Genomic DNA, 24,285 nt, shown 5'->3' on the forward strand with positions numbered 1-24,285 from the left:
CTCTATAAAAAAGAAGGAATTATACTGGAGTATATGCAGTGCCTTACCAGAATATCAGCAGTGCCCTAAACTTCTCTGGGGGCATGTGGTCCAGAACCCTTGGGTTTATGTAATAGTCATACAACTCCAACACATGGCTGGATGGGAGTAGCAGCACCTGTTTAAATCTTCATTCAACATGCTATCCTTGCTACTCCAGGGTAGAAACTCACTGCGAATACCCTTAACTACCTGAAGTTAAATTCAAGCTTACCCACACTGACTATGATTTAAAAAAGAGAATTGAGATGCTGCAAAAGGTCTTCTAGATACCATTAGGTTTTCTGGGTTCATGCCCCTGTGGTGTAATGAGCTTTCACCAGAGCTTTGTAATTTGAAGGGTTTTCAGGGATGGGAACAAGCTGGTGTTTCTACCCTTTTCCAGCTTTATGTTCACAATAGCCTTAAGTCTTTTTAGCAGCTGTTGACTTGACACAAGATCAGAAATGGTTTTACCTATACTTGCAAGAATGGCATGTGTTACAAATGCAGCACCTCATTCCCACCATTCCATCCTATCGACTCCACTGCTTGATGCAGTAGCCCGGGTAGACAAATTTCCACTGCTTATGAGAAGATGATGGGAGGCAGGAACCATTTCAGATGATATGTGAGACAAAACTTTGTTATCTGCCCAAGTAGTCTTTATCTTGCTCTTATACGTTAACACTACTCTTCACCCTCCCTAGAGTTTTTCCCACTCCAGAATTCTTCCACAGAATCGGTTTACAGGCAGATTTCTGCTGTAGGTCACACCTGGGGGAACCCAAGGGGAAGCTCATTCACCTTCTGAGGTGTTGCCCCAAAAAGATACTAGGTTGGAGTAATCAACACTCCAAATGGTCTTTTTGGTATTTGCCTATCTGTAGACCCACTTACCTGCACCTTAGGACATTATGACTTTTCCCTAATTGAGAAGGGCCTATCTCTGGAAGTTACTAGATTGATTTTTGAAGATTGCAAGTGGCTAGCTTTGAAATGGCCCTCAGTAAACCAACCTTCTGTGGTTGACTGGACATTTTAACTAAATAAATGCATTTCATTTGAAAAGCATACTTATTTCCTACAGAAATAGATGTGTAAATTAGAATTTATTTGGTCCTGTGGAATAAATGTAATGTGCTCCCTCCTTGTATAACATGGAGTCGCCTGGCTCATTGATTGGAGATTAACACACCATGCTTTGTTGTACGCTAATGTGCTGCTTTTGGTATGTAATTATGTAAGCTCTTCATGTATTGAGCTGTATTTTGTTTTCCATTCTATTGTACTGTCTTGCGTGACAGTTTGTTTCTTTGTATCTATAACAAAATGTCACTATAAGATGGGGGTCTTTAGTTTCTTCTTCTATTAATGCAGTTAAGGTCAAGTTTTGGAAATAAAGTATTCAATGTGTATTTGCCCTTTTTTATATTTTTATATATTGGAATTTATTTTCCATGAGTAGCAAATGCCAAGGGAATAAATATGAAAGCATAAATGCATACTAATGCATTTAAAAACAATGTAAAGCTAAAAACATGTTATTAGGAAATGTTTTCATTTAGCTTCCTTCATAAAAATGACACAGGATGTCAAATCATATTGTGTTAGATTTCTGCTAGTTTGCTATTGACAGGTATATAAAAACACCAGGAGTTCAAAAAGTGAACTGCCAAAGGCACAGAGGCAATGGATATTGTTTTGCATGACAAATGTAAAACCTGCCATACAGTAAACATGCACTGCACTTACAGAGTAGATTTTAATATTTATTTTATTTATTCATTACAAAGCATGGACTGTTTTGCATACTAGTTATTGTTACACATACTGGCTATTATTGGACTGCTGGATGCTATAAATTGCTTTTTATCGACATTTCTTCCATACAATTTAGAGACTGTAAAGGATTACATTAAAAAGACTTTATCACTACATAATATAAAAGATATAACCATTACAGTAGCTATTAAACATTCCCTAGCTCATCTTTTGCTTCTAGAGTGCACATAAGCTTTGCTTGAACCCTCCAAACCAGCAGTCTTAAAGGTTTATTTACTAAAACTGGGGAGTGCAAAATCTGGTGCAACTCTGCATAGAAACCAATCAGCATCCAGGTTTTATTGTCAAAGCTTAACTGAACAAGCTGAAGTTAGAAGCTGATTGGCTACCATACACAGCTGCACCAGAATCGAAGGGCACCAGTTTTAGTAAATCTACCCTTTAAGGTTCTTTCCTTAACCTCCCTGGCGGTATGATTATTTCAGATTTTTGGTGCTGAAAGCGGTACCATTTTTTTGCATGGAAATATGTATTTTTTTTATTGTAGGCTGTAATTTTTAGGAAAAACTCACTGAAATCTGTCCGAACAAGAGTCTAGTAAACATCCCGGGTATGATAAAATTTGAAACACAAAATCATAAATTATAATTTAATAAATAATCATAAAAATAATATAAAAATAATAAAAAATTTAATTCAATAATATAATCAAACTAAAAACACTGAAATGTGAAATAGAGCGCCAAGTTCGCACATTGCTGAGCTCAGTCACAAAATCGTTTTCAGTGTCTGATGACGAATTTCCCCCACGAATCATTATCACTCAATTCTGCAAGTGGTTCTGATTTACTATCGTTGTTCTCTAGCTGATCTAAACCGCTTTTGACCTAAAGGGACACTTTTTGGACGCCATGGACATTTCTCAGTTTCCAGGCAGAAAGAACAGACAAAATGCAGGCAGGGCGCAGGACAAAGCACTAGGGACAATATGTATGTGAAATTGGTTGAGACAGCAATGTTTTACTAGGTAAAATGTAAAAAAAAAAAAATGACATTTTTTAAAATTTTTAAATTTCCCGCCGCCGGCGGCTGCGGCGCCCGTACGTCCCGACGTCACAGGGACAGGACACAGAAGCCGGATGCCGGCATCGGCCGGAGGAGATGGCCGGGGACGCTGCAGGGGACACATCGTGGGAGCGCAGGGTAAGGTAAGTGAAGAACACTTGCCGGAGCAGTGCCTCAGGGTAAGCCCGAGTGTAGCTCGGGGTTACCGCTTTTGGTACTGAAATGTTACCCCAAGCTACACTCGGGAATACCGCCAGGGAGGTTAAAATAGAAAGGACTTTTTTTCACTGAGGGGGAAAAACACATTGGAGTTTATTACTAAAGCTGGAAAGTGCAAAATCAGGCTCGCTTCTGTGGAGAAACCAATCAGCTTCCAAGTTTTATTGCCAAAGCTTAATTGAACAAGCTGAGGCTAGAAGCGGATTGGTTTCTATTCAGAAGTGAGCCTGATTTTGCACTCTCCAGCTTCAGTAAAAAAACCTAATTGAAATAAAAGCAAATGTCCCTTATCAAAACTATTCAGCTTGACCATGCATCCAGGTTTTATTGTCAAAGCTTAATTGAACAAGCTGATTGGCTACCATGCACTGCTGCACCAGATTCTGAGTGCACCAGTTTTTGTAAATCTCCCTTTTCCCTTAGTGTTCCTAGTTTGTTGCCTTTAGCAAACCAAGCTGTAAGAGATTTATCCAAATAAGAATAGTCCATGAGGGTGCTAATCACTACACCATTCAAAGCACAATGGAAACAGATAAGAGCCACAAACACTTCCTAATAGAACCCTGGAGCAACCATTTGTTTCTTCCCCACCTGACCAACGTCTGAATTAATACTGGATGGTAAATCTGGATGGTAAAGTTGGAGTTAAAGTAGATCGCAGCCCTAAGTGAAAAACATTTACTTTGCCAAAGCATTGTGTATTAAAATTAAAATTTTTGTTAGCTTTGATAAACTACTGTTTTCACCTTTTGTATCCTTTTTGCATCTCAGTGAAGCTGATCTCCTCCAGCCTTTTCAGCCTTTTCCTGACTGCATGCATTAATTTAAGCAGTTGTTACCCCATAACAGGAAGTCCCTGTACTAGATCCACTATGGCAGGGTCACCTGATATAATTTTTATTAGGGCTGCACATGTAAATGTTAAAGCTTAAAGAAGATTTTAGAGATTGGGTTTGGATATACACTATATTTGCAAACGTATTGGGATGCTTGCCTTTACACGCACGCAAACAGTCTTAGTCCGTAGGGTTCAGTATTGAGTTTGCCCCACACTTTCCAGCTATATCAACTTCAACTCGTCTGGGAAGGCTGTCCACAAGGTTTAGGAGTGTGTCTATGGGAATGTTTGACCATTCTTCCAGAAGTCTATTTGTGAGGTCAGGCACTGATGTCAGACAAGAAGGCCTGGCTTGCAGTCTCTGCTCTAATTCAGCCCGAAGGGTTGAGGTCAGGAGTCAAATTCCTGCATCCAAAACTCGCTCATCCATGTCTTTATGGACCTTGCTTTGTGCACTTTGTTGGAACAGGAAGGGGTCATACCCAAGCTGTTCCCACAAAGTTGGGAGCATGAAATTGTCCAAAATGTCTTGGTATAATCGTCCGATGCCTTGCATTGCACTTGGTGATGTTAGGCTTGGATGCAGCTGCTCGGCCATGGAAACCCATTCCATGAAGCTCTCTACGCACTGTTGTTGTGCTAATCTGAAGGCCAAATGAAGTTTGGAGGTTGTTAGCTATTGACTCTGCAGACAGTTGACTACTTCTGCGCACTGTGCAGTTTAGCATGCACTAATCACACTCTGTCATTTTACGTGGCCTACCACTTGGTTGCTGAATTGCTGTGGTTCCCAGTTGCTTCCATTTTGTTAAAATACCACTACCAGTTGAGCATGGAATATTTAGTAGCAAGAAAATTCCACGGATGGACTTACTGCATGGGTGGCAACCTATCACGGTACCATGCTTGAATTCACTGAGCTCCTGAGAGCGACCCATTCTTTCACAAATGTTTAGAAGTCTGCATACCTAGGTGCTAGTGTCAGGGATCTCCTCGATCCCCGCCGCGATGGGCCCGGCGCAGGCGCACTGCTCCACCCAGTACACGGGCACTAGGTCCGGGCCGGCCGCGGCGTTCGAGTTCGCGCATGCGCAGTAGAAGCCGCGGCCGCCCGCTGGGCACCAATGGCAGCGCAGGGCGGGATATTTAAAGGTCCCTGAGCTGTCATTTCGTTGCCTTCTGGTCTTACCTGCTTCCTGTGTTCCTGTACCTGTGCCTAGTAAGTTATTGACCCGGATTACTCTTGACCTTGCTGATTTCTCCTGCCCAGACCCTTGCTTGCCTGACCTCTCTCCCTGGATGCCCCTTATTAGATCTGACCTCCTGTTGCTGACCTGGCGTGTGACCCGACGATTCTCTGCCTGCTCCCTTGTACCTTACCGTCCTCTACATTACCGACTCGGCCTGTCTGACTACGCACTTGCTCAGCCATCCATCCATCCATCCCATCGGGGTCACCCGACCTCCTCACATCTGGCTCTCCCTGGTTGGAACCCCTGGCGAACACCACTACCACTGACTGGTGTGCTCAGTAGAGGCGACCTGGTCTCGGGGTACTACAAGTCCATCCCCACCATCAGGGGCCCTGGTGAACAAGTACCCTGGGGCTTAGACTCCGCACTCTGGGCACGCCTGACCAGTGGAGTGCTAGTGGTGCCGCTCGGCGGTCCCTTACAGTACCAGAAGGCCATGACTGAGCCTCGAGGAGGACTCTCCCCGTTGGACGAGGTTTGCAGGCACCTGGCTACCCTGACGCAAGCTGTAAACACATTACAGGACAGATGTCTGCAGATCGAGAATCGGTTTCAGGCCTGCACCATATCTGTCCCTGTTTCATAGGCCCCGGCTCCTGTACCACCGGTCGCAGCAGCCCACGAGCCGGCCCCTGGGCCTCCCACATCACTCCCTATGGCGGAACCCCGAGTACCCTTACCCGAGCGCTTCCATGGGGATCGCACACACTTTCGGTCATTCCGTGACTCCTGTCTGCTCTATTTTGAACTACAGCCACGGACCTTTTTGACAGAGTCAGTGAAAGTGGGGTTTGTTGTCTCCCTGTTGCAGGGTGAACCCCAAGACTGGGCCCACCGACTAAGGGGAAACAATGACCCTCACCTGGTTACGGTCGACAGCTTCTTTAACGCTATGGCCATCCTATATGATGACCCACAACGGGCAGCCTCGGCCGAGGCCACACTATACGCACTCCGACAAGGTCGGTGGGCGGCTGAGTAATACGCCTCTGACTTTAGGCGCTGGATGGGTGACACTCGTTGGAACGAGTTCGCACTTTTGCACCAGTTTCGTATGGGCCTATCAGAGGCTCTGAAAGACGAGCTCGCCCGGGTGGAGGTGCCCGAGACATTAGAGGACTTGATTGCACTCACCATCAAAATTGACCGTAGACTACGGGAGCGCAGATTGGAGAGGTCTGGTCAGGGTCGCGGAAATCCCTGGGGGTCATTTCAGGGATCCAGTCAACATACTAGGCCAAGCATCCAGAACCTGCCGTTTGAAGATGCTCCTGAACCCATGCAGCTAGGCCTGGCTCGGCCTAAACTATCGCCTGAGGAACGCCAGCGCAGACGCTCCCAGAATCTGTGCCTGTACTGTGGCGAAGCTGGTCACATGGTGCGTTCCTGCCCGCAGAAACTGAGTAAGTTCACCTCATCTTCATTATCTGTTGGCAATATGAATCCGTCCCAGTACTTAGTTGTTCCCCTCTCCTTTCAGCTTTCAGAAAGGACCGTGGAGGTGACGGCCATAGTTGATTCGGGGGCATGCAGCTGTTTTGTGGATATCAATTTTGCTCACCAGCAGGGTATTCCCCTCCGCCCAAAGGAGAAGGGGTTTCACATCTTTTTGGCTGATGGTTCCCGGATAAAGTCAGGAGTAGTTAACCAGGAGACCCCTTCCATTGTGACTTCCATTGCCGGTCAGCACCGGGAACTCCTCCGCCTGGATGCTATTGCATCACCCCTTTTCCCAGTCATTCTGGGGCTCCCTTGGTTGCGGGCCCATAACCCCCAAATTGACTGGGAGACTGGGGTTGTCTCGTTCCCTTCCCCATATTGTCGGGAACTGTGTCGAACTTCGGGCCCGGAGGTCCCCCAGGTCCTCCTGTGCTCTGAAGGGGATGACAGCCTAAAACAAGTGATTCCTGCAGCCTACCATAAGTTTCTTGATGTGTTCAGTGAACGGGGAGCAGATGCTCTACCCCCCCACCGCCCATATGACTGTCCTATTGATCTGTTGCCCGGTTCTGAAATTCCGTTCGGGCGAATTTTTCCCCTTTCTGAGCTAGAATTAGGGGCCCTGAAGGACTATATTGAGGATAGCCTCCGAAAGGGATTCATCCGTCCCTCCACTTCCCCAGCAGGTGCAGGGATCTTCTTTGTAGAAAAGAAGGACAAGACTTTGAGGCCATGCATTGACTATCGGGAGCTGAATAGGGTCACCATTAAAAATCGTTACCCATTACCACTGGTACCTGAATTATTCCAGAGCCTAAAAGCTGCAGTAGTGTTTACCAAGTTGGACTTAAGGGGAGCCTACAATTTGGTTCGCATAAGGGAGGGGGATGAGTGGAAGACGGCCTTCCGTACCCGTTTCGGCCATTTTGAATACCTAGTCATGCCTTTCGGGTTGTGCAATGCGCCAGCCACCTTCCAGCACTTTGTAAACGACATCTTTAGGGACTTCCTGGACATCTTTGTCATCGTCTACTTAGACGACATTTTGATTTTTTCATCCTCCCTGGGGGAGCACAGGGTACATGTAACAAAGGTGTTGGGGCGGTTGCGGCAGCACGGGTTGTACGCTAAAGCAGAGAAATGCTGCTTTGAACAGGCTAGCGTTATATTTCTGGGTCTGATTATCTCCACCACGGGGGTCGCGATGGACCCTCAGAAGGTCTCAGCGATCCTAGATTGGCCTGAACCCACGGACAGGAAAGGTGTCCAACGTTTTATTGGGTTCGCAAATTTCTACCGGAAGTTCATCAAGAACTTCTCGGGTCTGGTCTCCCCCATCACTCAGTTAACCAAGCTTGGGACGCGATTCAGATGGACGCCCGAGGCACAGGAAGCTTTTGAAGCACTAAAAAGGTTATTTACCTCGGCACCCATTCTGGGTCATCCCAACGCCTCCCTGCCCTACATCTTAGAAGTAGATGCATCTGAAAACGCGGTTGGCTCCATCCTTTCCCAGCGGAAGGGCGCCAAGGAATTACTTCACCCAGTAGCATTCTTTTCACGGAAACTTACCCCTGCGGAGAGGAACTATGACATTGGGGATCGCGAGCTACTGGCTATCAAAACCGCCTTAGAGGAATGGAGGTACCTGCTGGAAGGTGCCTCCCATCCCATCCTGATATTCACGGACCACAAGAACCTGGAATATCTTAGGACGGCCAAACGTCTACGCCCACGACAAGCAAGATGGGCATTGTTTTTCTCGAGGTTCCAGTTCCACATCACATACAGGCCCGGCTCGAAAAACACGAAGCCTGACGCGTTGTCGCGCATGTACGAGGACACCAAGGAGATTCCAGTGCCCGACACTATTCTTCCTGCAGGAAATTTCTTGGCCCTTCAGACAAACCTTCGCTCCGAGATCCTGAGAGCGTCCACAGCAATGTCCACCCCCGATGGGGCCCCCCTCCAGAACAAGGAGGGACTCCTATGGAGGGAGGACCGGATTGTGGTGCCGGAGGATGCCCGAACCTTAGTCTTGGGACATTGGCATGACCATCCACTGGCAGGACATTTCGGGCCGGTCAAGACCCTGGAACTTCTCCGACGTTCCTTCTGGTGGCCGGACATGGCCAAGGATTGTAGGAACTACGTGGGCTCCTGTGCCATCTGCCAGCGGAACAAGCCTTCAAGAAATAAGGCGTGGGGCCTGCTACGTCCATTGCCCATCCCTGAACGGCCCTGGCAGAAAATCTCCATGGACTTCATAGTCGAGCTTCCACCTTCACTGGACCACACAGCAATTCTCGTGGTCGTGGACCGCTTGTCCAAGATGGCCCATTTCATCTTTACGGAAGACTCCATCAGCAGCCGAGACGGCGCAAGTCTTTATTCGAGAGATCGTTAGACTGCATGGGGTTCCCGAAGACATCGTCTCGGACCGAGGGGTGCAGTTTACCTCGCGGTTTTGGAGGGCATTGTGCAAAGCCCTGGATATCAAGCTGTCCCTTTCCTCGGCATTTCACCCTCAGACCAATGGCCAGACCGAAAGGACCAATCAGACCCTGGAGCAATACCTTCGATGCTACACATCATTCTCTCAGGACGACTGGGTGCCACTCCTCCCTTTGGCAGAATTCACGTACAACAACGCTTGCCATTCAGCAACTGGGCAGTCCCCGTTCTTCGCCAACTATGGGTTTCATCCTGTCTTCCTCCCGGACTTGGTCCCGGAATGCCCGATTCCAGCGACACAGGATGCACTGACCTTCTTCACCTCCAACAATAGGAAACTACAGGAAGCCATCCGTCAAGCCCAAGAAGACTACAAGAGGGCTTTTAATAGGAAGCGAAGAGGGGATCTGGTGTTGCAGCCCGGAGAGAAGGTTTGGCTGGCTACGTCAAACTTGAGGATGCTCTGCCCATCAAAGAAGTTGGGACCTAAATTTATAGGCCCTTTTTGCATCAAACGGATGGTCAATGAGGTGGCCTATGAACTTGTTCTCCCTGAGACACTCAAGATCCACCCTGTCTTCCACGTGTCCCTGTTGAAACCAGTAGTCCCTGATGCCTTCCCGGAACGGGAATCCAGGCCCCCGGAGGCCGTAACGGTTGAAGAGGAAGAAGAATTCAAGGTGGAGGCAATCTTGAAGTGCCGACGAAGGGGGGGCCAGACCCAATTTCTCATCAAGTGGAAGGGCTACGGCCCTGAGGACAATTCGTGGGAACCAGCCCATAATGTCCATGCACCTAGGCTTGTCCGGGGGTTTCTTTGTGATCACCTGTGGTTGAGAGATCGGGTGGGCATCCGGAGGTTGCCCGTAGGGGGGGGGGGCAATGTCAGGGATCTCCTCGATCCCCGCCGCGATGGGCCCGGCGCAGGCGCACTGCTCCACCCAGTACACGGGCACTAGGTCCGGGCCGGCCGCGGCGTTCGAGTTCGCGCATGCGCAGTAGAAGCCGCGGCCGCCCGCTGGGCACCAATGGCAGCGCAGGGCAGGATATTTAAAGGTCCCTGAGCTGTCATTTCGTTGCCTTCTGGTCTTACCTGCTTCCTGTGTTCCTGTACCCTTGCCTAGTAAGTTATTGACCCGGATTACTCTTGACCTTGCTGATTTCTCCTGCCCAGACCCTTGCTTGCCTGACCTCTCTCCCTGGATGCCCCTTATTAGATCTGACCTCCTGTTGCTGACCTGGCGTGTGACCCGACGATTCTCTGCCTGCTCCCTTGTACCTTACCGTCCTCTACATTACCGACTCGGCCTGTCTGACTACGCACTTGCTCAGCCATCCATCCATCCCATCGGGGTCACCCGACCTCCTCACATCTGGCTCTCCCTGGTTGGAACCCCTGGCGAACACCACTACCACTGACTGGTGTGCTCAGTAGAGGCGACCTGGTCTCGGGGTACTACAAGTCCATCCCCACCATCAGGGGCCCTGGTGAACAAGTACCCTGGGGCTTAGACTCCGCACTCTGGGCACGCCTGACCAGTGGAGTGCTAGTGGTGCCGCTCGGCGGTCCCTCACAGCTTGATTTTATACACCTGTGGCCATGGAGGTGATTGGAACACCTGAATCCAGTGATTTGGAGATGTGTCCCAATACTTTTGGCAAAATAGTGTACTTTAAATGATTAGAAGCGAATAAAATTTTGATACTCCTTTCTAGCTGATAAATTTGCAAATGTATGGGTACCTTAACCTCCCTGGCGGTATTCCCGAGTGTAGCTTGGGGTAAAATTTCAGTACCACAAGCGGTATTCCCCAGCTACACTCGGGTTTACCATGCAGCGTTGCTCAGGGATTCCCTGCAGCACTTACCTTGTCCTTCTCTCCCGCGAAACGTACCCTGCAGCGTCCCCAGCCATCTCCTCCGGCCGATGCCGGCATCCAGCTTCCGTGTTCCGATCCCTGCGAACGTCAGGACGTACAGGACGTAAGAGGGCCGGCAGCAAATTTTTACATTTTCGAAACTGTCATTTTCTAATAAATGAATATGACATAGTAAAACATTACTGTTTCAAAGCATTTCACATACATTTTGTCCCTACTGCTTTGTCCTGTGCCCTGCCTGCCTTTTCACTGTTCTTTCTGTCTGGAAACTTAGAAATGTCCATGGCGTCCAAAAAGCATAGCTTTAGGTCAAAAGCGGTTTTAGACCAGCTACAGAACAGCGATAGTAAATCAGAACCACTTGCAGAATTGAGTGATAATGATTCGTGGGGAAATTCGTCATCAGACACTGAAAACGATTCTGCGACTTTGCTCAGCGATGTGCGAACTTGGCTCTATATTTCAAATTTCAGTGTTTTTGGTTTGATTATATTATTGAATTGAATTTATTATTATTATATTATTTTTTATGATTATTTATTAAATTATAATTTATGATTTCCTGTTTCAAGTTTTATCCTAATGTTTACTAGACTCTTGTTCGGACAGATTTCAGTGAGTTATTCCTAAATTACAGACCTACAATATAAAACACCAAATTTCCATGCAAAATAATGGTACCGCTTTCAGCACCAAAAATCTGAAATAATCATACCGCCAAGGAGGTTAAGACTGGTCATAGGTGGCTCAGTAGAAACAAGAGATGTTCTGAATATTCAACATTACATACCATTACATACCATACTGCCTGTGGCAGTCATAAGTGTTTTTAAACATGTAAGGGGATTTTTAATTTTCTTGGAAATTCTCCCATAGAGTCTTTATTTTCCTCCTTTATAGAAGAGAACAAAATATATAAAATACTATGTATGTATCACTGTCAGCTTCAGGTAAAGTTTGCTGTGACCACTGGGGAAGATGATAAGCTGGGAGGATTTACTGAAGGCAAATAAGCAGTTAAATTTGCAAGGGAGCTGGCATTTTTCAAGGGAATTTTACCCAGAGCTTAGTGAAATTACACTTTGCCAATAATACCCAATCACGTGCAGGGAAAAAAAACAAAATTTTTGCTTTCACATGACTGGATGATGGAACTCAGCAGAGCGTCACCTCATGCACTAAGCTCCAGGGATACTTCCCTTGCAATGTGCAGCTCCCCTTGCAAAGTGAACAGGCTATATGCCTTTAGTAAAGCAACCCCAACTTTCAATCTCTATACATCCTTCGAGGGGAGATATCTGCTCTCGTATAGCCAGCGAAACTCCTGCTAAATATATTACAAATTGTACCTTTTAATTTATAATAAATACAATAAGCTATTCATTTGTTCATGTCTTCATTCATTTGTAAATTGCTTGCCTTGTTAAGATATATTGTTCTTTTAGACAGTTCTGCACTTTGAATAGATACCAGACTTGACTACCAATACAAGAAAAGTAGATTGAAATTCTGAACAAATTTCAGCTGATTGAAGAAACCCAGAGGCAAAGAAATGTAATGAGCAAAGCAACTTGACAAAAGGCGCAGTATACAATTTGTCTGACTTTGGATCAATATTGAAGAAAGTGTTAAGAATACATATGTATAGGAGCAGAACACTACGTATAGAAAAGGACCATACTTTACAGAAGAGCCTGGGTATTGTATGTGGCTTGCACATACACCAATCAGCCATAACGTTATGACCACTTACAGGTTAAGTGAATACCATTGATTATCTCATTACAATAGAATCTGAAATTCAGTGGAAAGTATTAGGCAGCAAGTAAACATGTTGTCCCTGAAATTGATATGTTAAAAGCAGAATAAAATTAGCATTGCACTTTGTTGTGTATCTATAATGGGAACACGAGCATCAGAACTGGACCATGGAGCACTGAAAGAATGTGGGCTGGCCCAGTGAATCACATTTTCTTTTACATTATATGAATGTCCGGGTGCGTGTATGTTGTCTACCTGGGGAAAAAATTGTACCGGGATGTTTTATGAGAAGAAAGCAAGCCGGCGGAGGCAGCGTGATGCTTTTGGCAATGTTCTACTGGAAAACCTTGGGTCCTGTCATTCATGTAGGTGTTACTTTGACACGTTGCAGATACCTAAGCATTGTGGCTGACCAAGTACACCCCATCATGAAGATGGTATTCCCTGAGTATTCAGCTCTGTGTATACAAAGGAGCATGGGGGAGCTCTTGTCCATAATGGGCGTGGTATTGACACAGCCCCAGATGATCCACATTGGATCACAATATGATTCAGAAATATTTAGACACAATAAAGGGGCATAAAACACCTGGACCAGATGACATATACTCACGGGTCCTTAAAGAATTGAGCTCTGTCATTCAAAGCCATTGTTTCCAGTTTTTAGGGACTCTTTAATGACTAGCATAGTACCACTGGATTGGTGTAAGGCCAATGTGGTGCCTATTTTTAAAAAAAGATCAAAATCTTTACCAAGTAATTATAGACCTGTTAGTTTAACTTCTATAGCTGGGAAGATACTGGAGAGCTTAATAAAAGACCGCATAGATGAGTTCTTGCTGGAAAAAAAAATATTTTAAGCAACGGACGGCATGGATTCATGAAAGACAGAAGTTGTCAAAAAATCTGCTTTCTTTTTATGAGGAGGTGATCAAAACCTTAGACAGAGGAGTGGCGGTGGACGTGGTATACTTGGATTTTGCATAAGAGTTTTAACACAGTTCCCCACACACGGCTAATGTGTAAGGTAAAGTCTACGGGCTTGGAAAAATCTGTATGTAAATGGATAGAGAACTGGCTAAAAGATCATATTCATAGAGTAGTGGTTAATGATTCATACTCTGAATGGTCTAGGGTTGTCAGTGGTGTACCCCAAGGTTCAATGTTGGGACCGTTACTTTTTAATATATTTATAAATGATATAGGGTCTGGGATTATAAATACCGTTTCAGTCTTTGCAGATGACACCAAGCTGTGCAGTGGAATAACGTCCCTACAGGATGTCTCCAACTTACAACCGACCTCAATGCACTGTTTAATTGGGCAACTATGTGGCAAATGAGGTTTAATTTTGATAAATGTAAGGTTATGCACTTGGGGGCTAAGCATGCATCATACATACTAGGGGGAGTACAACTGGGGGAATCAATGGTGGAGAAGGATCTGGGAGCTCTGGTATATCACAAGCTTAATAATGGCATGCAATGCCAAGCTGTGGTTTCTAAAGTGAGCAAAATACTTTCTTGTATTAAAAGAAGTATAGACTCCAGAGAGAGAGTGATATAATTTTACCCCTGTACAAAGCATTAGTAACACCTCATCTGGAATATCAATTTTTGGCACCAATTCACAAAAAGAAAATTGGGGAACTGGAGAAAGTGCAGAGAAGGGTAACCAAACTGATAAGAGGCATGGAGGAGCTCAGCTATGAGGAAAGATTAGAGGAACTGAATTTATCCTCTCTTGAGAAGAGGAGATTAAGGGGGATATTTATTATTTTATTACAGGTACTTATATAATGCCATCAATCTATGCAGCACTTTACATATATAGTACATTCACATCAGTCCCTAACCCTCAAGGGGTGTACGATCTAAGGTCCCTAACTCACATTCATACATACATATACTAGGGCCAATTTAGACAGGATCCAAGTAACCTATCAGCATGTCTTTGGAGTGTGGGAAGAAACCGGTTTACCCTGAGGAAACCCACGAAGGCACAGGGAGAACATGCAAACTCCAGGCTGGTAGTGGTGTGGTTAGGATTTGAACCAGCAACCCTAGTACTGCCGGGTGGAAGTGCTAACCCTTTAGTCACTGTGCTGCCCAATGTATAATGTATAAATACATCAGTGGTTCATATAGTGAACTCAGTGTAGAATTAGTCACTCTGAGGTTATCACAGAGAACAAGGGGGCACTCTTTACGCCTGGAGAAAAAGAGATTTAATCTCCAAATACAGAAAGATTTCTTCACAGGGAATATCCGATTGCCTCTCGGGGGATCAGGAAGGAATTTTTTCCCCTGCAGGAGCAAATTGTATCATGCTTTGCTGGTTATTTTTACCTTCCTCTGGATAACCTGTGGGTATAGGATTATAACTTTCATTTTTTTTTGGTTGAACTGGATGGACTTTTATCTTTTTTTCAGCCAGACTACTTATGTAACTATGATGGCAGTGGTCTCTTTCAGCAGGATAATGCTTTTCACAAAGAAATGTAAATGCAGCTTAAGGCGGGCCATAGATGGAGCCTACTCGCAGTTGCAAGAAAGAAATTTCGGTTTTCCCATCAACACAGTGTTGACAGGGAAATCGCTTCCACTGAGCCATTCCCACCAGGAGAAAACAGTAATTATTGGTAGCGGTTATAATAGCCACTAGCAATAATCGTATGTAAAATCCGGTAGGCTGCTTGTACCCAAGTTTATCAATTGATCAACTTAGATACATTTAGCCTGCCCACACATGGTTCAAATATTGGCCGGTTCCTGCTGAATCTGCAGAGATTCAAACAGTCTATGGCCATGTTAAGGGTGTAATAGATTAAATGGGTTATGAAAGCTCCTGCCAGCTATCCTGGACCTGTTAAAGCAGCCCCTAACTAGTCTCAATAATTTAGCCACTGCCAGCCACAGATACAGTCCATCCGTGACACTGATTTTGTCTTTAATATTGGTGCTAGTGGCATCTTATGGCAATTTTTGCAAATTAAAAGAAATTTAGCAGTCTCATGATTTGTTGATTTAATATTTTCTACTGTTTTTTAAAAAACATTATTATTATTTTCTTTTGGAGGGGCGCAAGTAGCTGGTCTTGCCTAGGGAGAAAAACAGTCTACCAGTGGCCCTGCTTCCTATTATACAAGAATTATTTCTTTAACATGGCCATGGATCTGTCACATTTTGATCACAAAGTGAGCTGGGATGGAAGGCATTCTAAACATGCCTCATGTAATTGATCAATACCATGTTCAAGGACAAGCTGTCATGAGAGAAAAATTAGCATCTGTCACTGCTGACCTTCTTCTGAAAATACTAGTTGTCTGGCTGTCATATGGACCCTCTGTCACCCCGACTTAACTCTAACATCAGCAGCTGAATGCCTTTTCTGGGTCGTTGTTCACGCACACAGGTTGTCGGGTTAATTACAGTGTATACTCACAATATTCTGTAGTGATATACTATCCTTGATAATTAAAGAAATGAAAGGATAGTTTTATACAACAAGAAAAGATGTAAAGATAGCAGTATTGCTAAGCTATGTAATGTCCTTTACGTGAAGGTTATTCCAATAAAATATAATACTTGCAAATAAATTAAATCACAATGTTTGTCACTCAAGATTTATTGAGGGATTGCAATTACCATAATACCTTGGAACTGGATATGCTAGGAATGATTATTTATTTTATTATAATGAATTAAAAATCATATATATTATATTAGAGAAATTGATGGTACAAAATAGAGCTACTTTGCACTTAATTTATAGTACAATTTGTGCATTTCTCTCACTTATGATTTCATGGGTAGCTAAATCCAAAACTTTTTGTTATTTTGCATAGAGTAGTATAGGGTTTAGACCGCTGTCAGTTTTTTTTAGTCATCTGTTTATAATTAGGGAGACTTCCCTTCTCTTCCTTTCCTGTGTAGACTCAACAGGAAGGGAGAGAATATATTTCTAATGAGAAGAAATCCCCTCTCAGTCACAGGAGTAAGCGTCCCCATGGAAAGATTTCCCTTCTATAACTGTTCTGGTGGCTACTCAGAATTTAGGATTTACCTTCACTTTGATTCCCGGTGACATTGCTGATCAGGACAGTTATGCCTAGTACACATGATGAGACAATCGGACAAAAAATACTGCTTTCAAATCGATCGTCCAATAATCTGATTATTATTACATCAATCATGCCAGTTCAAGCAAAATCATCTGAAGGGACAAGCACGAAAATTTTTCTTGTATGATACCAGAATGAACGATTTTCATTGAATCAGTACAGTATTCATCCGTAAAAAAATTGAGTGACCAAGACTGTGCATGGTTGGAAACAAATTAATACATTACAATACATTACATCACTTCTGAAGTTGTATTCGCTCCTACGAGATATTTTGGAACTTTAGCAAGCTCTTCATTTTTGATATGAGACTAGCATGCAAAGCAAAAACCAGACAATCTTTGTCTGATATTCTCATGGTGTGTACGAAGCTTTAGAAAGATGTAGGCCTCATGTACAGTCAGGTCCATAAATATTTGGACATCGACACAATTCTAACATTTTTGGATCTATACACCACCACAATGGATTTGAAATGAAACTAATAAAATGTGCTTTAACCGCAGACTGTCAGCTTTAATTTGATGGTATTTACATCCAAATCAGGTGAACGGTGTAAGAATTACAACAGTTTGCATATGTGCCTCCCACTTGTTAAGGGACCAAAAGTAATGGGACAATTGGCTTCTCAGCTGTTCCATGGCCAGGTGTGGGTTATTCCCTCATTATCCCAATTACAATGAGCAGATAAAAGGTCCAGAGTTAATTTCAAGTTTGCTATTTGCATTTGGAATCTGTTGCTGTCAACTCTGAAGATGAGATCCAAAGAGCTGTCACTATCAGTGAAGCAAGCCATCATTAGGCTGAAAAAACAAAACAAACCCATCAGACAGATAGCAGAAACATTAGGCGTGGCCAAAACAACTGTTTGGAACATTCTTAAAAAGAAGGAATGCACCGATGAGCTCAGCAACACCAAAAGACCCGGAAGACCACGGAAAACAACTGTGGTGGATGACCAAAGAATTCTTTCCCTGGTGAAGAAAACACCCTTCACAACAGTTGGCCAGATCAAGAACACTCTCCAGAAGGTAGATGTATGTGTGTCAAAGTCAACAATCAAGAGAAGACTTCACCAGAGTGAATACAGAGGGTTCACCACAAGATGTAAACCATTGGTGAGCCTCAAAAACAGGGAGGCCAGATTAGCGTTTGCCAAACAACATCTAAAACAGCCTTCACAGTTCTGAAACCACATCCTATGGACAGATGGGACCAAGATCAACTTGTACCAGAGTGATGGCAAGAGAAGAGTATGGAGAAGGAAAGGAACTGCTCATGATCCTAAGCATACCACCTCATCAGTGAAGCATGGTGGTGGTAGTGTCATGGCGTGGGCATGTATGGCTGCCAATTTACCTGGTTCTCTTTTATTTATTGATGATGTGACTGCTGACAAAAGCAGCAGGATGAATTCTGAAGTGTTTTGGGCAATATTATCTGCTCATATTCAGCCAAATGCTTCAGAACTCATTGGACGCCGCTTCACAGTGCAGATGGACAATGACCCAAAGCATACTGCAAAAGCAACCAAAGAGTTTTTTAAGGGAAAGAAGTGAAATGTTATGCAATGGCCAAGTCAATCACCTGACCTGAATCCGATTGAGCATGCATTTCACTTGCTGAAGACAAAACTGAAGGGAAAATGCCCCAAGAACAAGCAGGAACTGAAGACAGTTGCAGTAGAGGCCTGGCAGAGCATCACCAGGGATGAAACCCAGTGTCTGGTGATGTCTATGCGTTCCAGACTTCAGGCTGTAATTGACTGCAAAGGATTTGCAACCAAGTATTAAAAAGTGAAAGTTTGATTTATGATTATTATTCTGTCCCATTACTTTTGGTCCCTTAAAAAGTGGGAGGCACATATGCAAACTGTTGTAATTCCTACACCGTTCACCTGATTTGGATGTAAATACCCTCAAATTAAAGCTGACAGTCTGCAGTTAAAGCACATCTTGTTCGTTTCATTTCAAATCCATTGTGGTGGTGTATAGAGCCTTTTTGTGATAGAATTACAAAAACATATTAATATCAGACGAAGTCCGGAAGTGCCGAAACGCGTTAAGGGTGTGACGTCGATACGCACGCACGCAGACCGGAAGTGTCGCCGCGGCCATTTTGTGGGTTGTTTACACATGGCTTACTGCATTTGTTTGGCAGAACTTGCATAGGAACCATGTTGGGAGCTGGATATGTGGAATTTTAATGTAAGTGGCTATTAAAATCTTTTTATATATACCTTGAATATGAGCCTTGAGACCCTTCTTGTCTTTTGAGGACCTTGGAATAATTTCTTTGGAGAGGAAATAGAAGATCTCTGATTGGATGCTGGTTACATTGATACAGAGGGTAATAGTATGTAATACTATTGGTGTTGGTGGATACACAGTGTTGCAGTGTTCACGGAGTGGTCACAGTTAATCCATATGTGCACGAGATATATATATATATAGTTTTTGCACAGTTTTTGTGTTTTTTGTGTTTTTTTGCACTGAGAGAATATATATTGTTTACAAAGGTAATGCACTAGATTATTCAATTTTGTTTTTTTGAGGTACCACGGGATGAAATGGGATTTCTTCCTACTGGATGATAAAGTTTGAATATTTGGGACTTATTTTTTGGACATTACTGTTTTTTATTGGGACACTTTTTATTGGACTTTTTTTGTTTTTTGAGTATTTATCATTATGTAATTTGAATATTAATATGTTTTTGTAATTCTATCACAAAAAGGTTATAATATTGAATTGCTTTCTGGGGAGAAAGTGTGACTTTTTGGGAATTTTGGGGTGGAGGTGGTTATACACTTATTTAGGTGTATAGAGCCATAAATGTTAGAATTGTGTCGATCTCCCAATATTTATGGACCTGACTGTACATCATATGTGCAGAAAAAGTGATGGAAACTGAAGTGCAGATTTCACTTGCACAAATATCAGTTTTCATGAGTGATTCAATGAGCTTTATACAAGTTGCAGATTCCTACTCAGAAAAAATTTGCATGCCATACCAGTGTTGTGGTGTGAACAGGACTCATGGAGAACAATTGATTTTGTTGTGCCCTTGCAGGATACATGCAGAAAAACTGACATCTTTGTACCATGTGTGAACACACTCTAAATCTCCTTAACAGGAAATTAGATAGGGGTTCTAACCCCTCACCATTCTATCCAGATCTAAAAAAAAAGTTTTAAATTTAATAACACTTTAATTGACATGTTTAGCTTTTCACAGACTGCAGGTTTTTGTCCAGTGCACATTAATAAAACTGTCTGGATAATCATGGTTACGAATGAGCGAAGTGATTGGCAGGAGTCAAAACTTGCAACAAATCCAGCTGATTGGTTCTGATATGGGTTTAACTGAAAAGCAGAGATTTACTTCACCCAATTTGCTCAGTGAAATGGTAAAGTGGTCCACAGGACCACTAACCAGTTCATGTTTGTGATGCAGAGCATGCCAGTGAGTCAGCCAAACAGAAAGTCAAAGAACCACTTACCTACATTGTATTAGTCAGTCGTGTCATACGTCATGTTTGGCCAGGAAGTTTGCGGGCACATTGTGAAGCTGATTTGAAGCAACTTCAAATGCATCCTGGGAGAAGCTAACAGTGTGCAGTGAAATCAGAGTAAGCCATTTCTATAAAGAAGAGGGAGCCTGTACAACTGTGCAAGCCTGATGGTAAGCCTGGAGTTCTTCTTTAAATAAATATAGAAATAATAATGGAATATTTTATTTTATTAATTAAATAAATGGAAATAATAATGTATTATTTTATTTAAAAAAAATAAATATATGTGTCCTTGAAGATACAGGACATCTATAGGGTGTTAAGTACCAAATCTTGACAGCTCTGCCTCCGTAACATCCCCAAAATGTTGGACTGGGCGGCACAGTGGCTTAGTGGTTAGCATTAGAGATGAGCGAAGTATTCAAAAATTCGATTCGACTGATTCGGCGAATTCGTGGAAAAATTTCGATTCGAGTCGAATATATTCGCTGTGAATTTAACTTAAAAAAGGGTGTTTCTAGGCTTCAGAGAGACTTAATATTAGTGCTGAACACTGTACCTTTAATTTAAATGCCCTTGGAGTCTGCTGGGGAAGAGAAATAATACTGTCAGTCAGTATGACATGCAGATGAGTGCCGTCGATCTTAGAATCACCGCACACTTCACTCATTTGGGCAGTCACGGGGCCAAAATCAGAGTGTGGAGCCACAGTGTGGCGGTGGAGGCAGCAGCAATGGAAGGCCATACAGCACCCTATGACAAAAATGGAAACCACCAGCAGTGTGAGGAGACCTGAAAGTGGCACATGGCAGAGTGTGGCGATAGAGACAGCAGCAATGGGAGGCCGTACAGGGACCCATGACACACTCTGGACCTGGCAGCAGCATGAGGAGGCGGTACAGGGGCCCATGACAGATTACGGGCCTGGCAGCAGCATGAGGAGTCGGTACGGGGGCCCATGGCAGATTACGGGCCTGGCAGCAGCAATGGGAGGCCGTACAGGGACCCATGACACACTCTGGACCTGGCAGCAGCATGGGGAGGCGGTACAGGGGCCCATGACAGATTACGGGCCTGGCAGCAGCATGAGGAGTCGGTACGGGGGCCCATGACACACTCTGGACCTGGCAGCAGCATGAGGAGGCGGTACAGGGGCGCATGACAGATTACGAGCCTGGCAGCAGCAACTTGGACAGGAGGACGTTCAGCTTCTGCACCGTCTGGTGCGTGCTCGCAAACTGTTGTCTCTTGGAAACGGATTCTAAGAAAGACTGCTGACGGAATCCGTGAAGAGGAGTAGCAGGAGAAGGAGCATCTGAACGAGCGGAATATGCCAACAAGCGACAACAGGGGCCCATGACAGATTACGGGCCTGGCAGCAGCATGAGGAGTCGGTACGGGGGCCCATGGCAGATTAGGGGCCTGGCAGCAGCTATGGGAGGCCCGTAATCTGCCAGCACCCTATGACAAAAAATGGAACCCACCAGCAGTGTGAGGAGACCTGAAAGTGGCACATGGCAGAGTGTGGCGATGGAGACAGCAGCAATGGGAGGCCGTACAGGGACCCATGAGAGACTCTGGACCTGGCAGCAGCATGAGGAGGCGGTATAGGGGCCCATGGCAGATTAGGGGCATGGCAGCAGCTATGGGAGGCCCGTAATCTGCCAGCACCCTATGACAAAAAATGGAATACACCAGCAGTGTGAGGAGACCTGAAAGTGGCACATGGCAGAGTGTGGCGATGGAGACAGCAGCAATGGGAGGCCGTACAGGGACCCATGAGAGACTCTGGACTTGGCAGCAGCATGAGGAGGCGGTATAGGGGCCCATGGCAGATTAGGGGCCTGGCAGCAGCTATGGGAGGCCCGTAATCTGCCAGCACCCTATGACAAAAAATGGAACACACCAGCAGTGTGAGGAGACCTGAAAGTGGCACATGTTTGGGGCATGATTCATGGCGGATTTAGTCAGTTGTGTCAGGAACTGGTGGTTTGAAATCCAGACTAATCCACGCCTGATTCATTTTCACAAACGTCAGTCTCTCCACACTTTGGGTGGACAGTCGTGTCCTCCGCGGAGTTGCAATACCTCCTGCCGCACTAAACACGCGCTCCGATGCCACGCTACTGGCCGGGCATGACAGCCTTTCAAGGGCAAATTCAGCTAGTTGGGGCCAAAGGTCAAGTTTCGTTGCCCAGTAGTCAAGGGGATTGTCTACCTCGGTTGGCAGGGTGCTGTCCAAGTAGGCCTAAGCCTGTTGTTTGAGGTCCTGCTCCAGGTCCACCTGATGCTGCTGCTGCTGCTGCGGCTGGTTAGTAGTTTCCTCACTGCGCTGGTGAAGAAAGCTACTCATCATCGACTGCAGACTGAGGCAGCCGCTGCTGGTGGAGCTGCCACTGCTCCTACCACCCCACCCCTCCCCTGCTGCCATGGCAGCGGAACGCGAGCGCACAGGGCCCACAGTGTCTGAGGATGGACGTTGGCGCAGACAGGCAGAGACCAGCTGACTACATAGGTGGTTTTTATAGTACGTTATTTTGGCCTCCCTCTCAGCAGGTGTGAAAAAGGCCACCATTTTTGAACGGTAGCGAGGGTCCAACAAGGTGGACAGCCAAAAGTCATCCCTCTGTCTGATGGTTATTATTCGGCTGTCGCTACGCAAGCAACCGAGCATGCTATGGGCCATTTGTGCCAAGGAATGCGAGGGACTCCCTGCCTCCATCTCCACAGCATACTGCCACGGTGCGTCTGGGTCCTCTGTCTCCTCCTCCTCCTCCTCTACCAGATGCTCCTGCTCCTCCACTCCTGTCCGCTGAGTGGAAAAACCACCCATTTCACTCAATAATTCCTGAGCACCAATGTCCTCCTCTACCTCCTCCTCTTCTTCCTGTCCTGCCCCCACAGGGGTCATGTGGCGTTGAGATCTGTGCGCCACGTCTACCGCACCCTGACCAGCCATTGTTAACAGCATTTGTTCCAGGACGTGCAACAGAGGAATGACGTCGTTCATCCCATAGTCCTGCCGACTCACGAATAGCGTGGCCTCCTCAAAGGGCCTGAGCAAGCGCAGGTGTCACGCATGAGCTGCCAATGGCTGACATCTAAGTTACACAGGGAGTACCTTTATCCGCTTTTAACATCAGGAAATCTGTGATGGCCTTTCGCTGTTCGTAAAGGCGGTCTAACATATGTAGGGTTGAATTCCACCTTGTTGCAACGTCACAGCATGAGGAGTCGGTACGGGGGCCCATGGCAGATTACGTGCCTGGCAGCAGCAATGGGAGTCCCGTAATCTGCCAGCACCCTATGTCAAAAAATTCAACACACCAGCAGTGTGAGGAGACCTGAAAGTGGCACATGGCAGAGTGTGGCTATGGAGACAGCAGCAATGGGAGGCCGTACAGGGACCCATGACACACTCTGGACTTGGCAGCAGCATGAGGAGGCGGTATAGGGGCCCATGGCAGATTAGGGGCCTGGCAGCAGCTATGGGAGGCCCGTAATCTGCCAGCACCCTATGTCAAAAAATTCAACACACCAGCAGTGTGAGGAGACCTGAAAGTGGCACATGGCATGAGAGACTGTGGACCTGGCAGCAGCATGAGGAGGCGGTATAGGGGCCCATGGCAGATTAGGGGCCTGGCAGCAGCTATGGGAGGCCCGTAATCTGCCAGCACCCTATGTCAAAAAATTGAACACACCAGCAGTGTGAGGAGACCTGAAAGTGGCACATGGCAGAGTGTGGCGATGCAGACAGCAGCAATGGGAGGCCGTACAGGGACCCATGAGAGACTCTGGACCTGGCAGCAGCATGAGGAGGCGGTATATAGGGGCCCATGGCAGATTAGGGGCCTGGCAGCAGCTATAGGAGGCCCGTAATCTGCCAGCACCCTATGTCAAAAAATTCTACACACCAGCAGTGTGAGGAGACCTGA

The sequence above is a fragment of the Staurois parvus genome, unplaced genomic scaffold, assembly GCF_062004578.1.
Source record: "Staurois parvus isolate SC_StPar_1 unplaced genomic scaffold, SC_StPar_1.0 ptg000218l, whole genome shotgun sequence".
NCBI classification, from domain to species: domain Eukaryota; kingdom Metazoa; phylum Chordata; class Amphibia; order Anura; family Ranidae; genus Staurois; species Staurois parvus.